The 1,399-nt window shown below is 45.5% G+C and overlaps 1 pseudogene; it reads left to right on the top strand.

The window, feature by feature from the left end:
- LOC105536149 overlaps positions 1-391 on the top strand; it is a 1,031-nt pseudogene extending 640 nt beyond the window's left edge.
- Positions 392-1,399: the final 1,008 nt, after the last annotated feature.

Raw genomic sequence — 1,399 nt, forward strand, 5'->3', positions numbered from 1 at the left:
CAGGGAGACACTTCCTGGAGATCCCTGTCGTGGTTGTTTGTCTCTGCAAACGTGCTTGGGTTTGCCAGGATTTGCAGCGGGGGAGGGGGAACTTCAGGGCGCCTGCTGGGGACTCGGTACTCCGCTTCATTGATGAAGACCAACACACCACAGCCGCGGACAGAAGCCGCAGGGAGCTCATCCTCCTGCAGGACAGCAGGAGGCCCCCATCACAGACTTCTGGGGAGACTCATCCGAACAGCCTCCGGGCGGGCCTGAGGCTGGGATGTGGCGCTGCATCCCCTCCTCATTGTCCTTGTCTAGGGCCGCGGCAAAGGACCTCGCTCCATGGCGCGACTCTGGGGGCGCAGGAACCTGGGATGAGCAGGTGGAGCAGGGCGAGCACCGCTGAGAGCCCAGCTAGAGAGGCGCCCCAGGGCGGCACAAGGGGCCGCATTTAACGTGTCAATGATCTCAAAGATTTTATGACTTTTTTTTGACATCTTATATCTATAATGTCTATTATATCTTTTCATATAATTATTAACACCACTTTATTGTGATTATTATGATTATTTTTATACTAATGCATCTTCAATTATTAATATTCCCAGTTGCTAGAGAAAAATGAGAACCACTAGTTTTGAAAGCCTTACTTCTGCCAATGGAGTCACATTCCAGCAGGTCGCCAAAGCAATCACTTTGCACCACTTTCACAAAAACGTTATTGCACAATTATACTATCCTACCCTTATATACTTTGTGTCTGTGTGTACTTGTGTGTATGTATGTATGTCATATATGCAATATATATCTATATATATAAAGTATGCCAGAGATGAACAAGTATTAGAAAATTAAATGCACACAGGTCATGCCAGTGCTATGTATAATGTGGTGTAGTACCTACAGATGTTCAACAGTGTGGGATCCAGACCGGAACAAGACTTCTAGTCTTAAGTAATTCTTTCTAGGTTCAGTCTCTGGAAATAATGCTTTGGATCAAACGTGCAAGAAAATTAACGGGTTTTAAAGACTATTCTAAGTCAACTATAACATTTCTTTTGGGGATTTCTGTCCCTTATAATATCTAATTCATTTTGGATGGATTCCTTGAGGCCTGGTTTTTCTTTTCCTCTCTGCACATCGCTGCTCAGAGTGATAAATGAAGTTGTATTTTGAATAAAATAGCTAAGCATCCTTTTGTGTGCAATGAGCATGATGGTATTTAGACCTACCATTTCTCAGTATGGTGGTTATGGTTATGGTGGGGCTGGGGTATTTACCTGGAGCCTGGATGTCCCCTGGGAAGTGATACCCCTGGGAATTTATTGTGTCAACTTGGCCTCTGACGTCTGCCTGGGGATTGGGTATCCACCTAAGGCCCGATGTTTACCTGGAGCCAGATGTGCACCTGAGG

The sequence above is a fragment of the Mandrillus leucophaeus genome, unplaced genomic scaffold, assembly GCF_000951045.1.
Source record: "Mandrillus leucophaeus isolate KB7577 unplaced genomic scaffold, Mleu.le_1.0 Scaffold1555, whole genome shotgun sequence".
NCBI lineage: Eukaryota > Metazoa > Chordata > Mammalia > Primates > Cercopithecidae > Mandrillus > Mandrillus leucophaeus.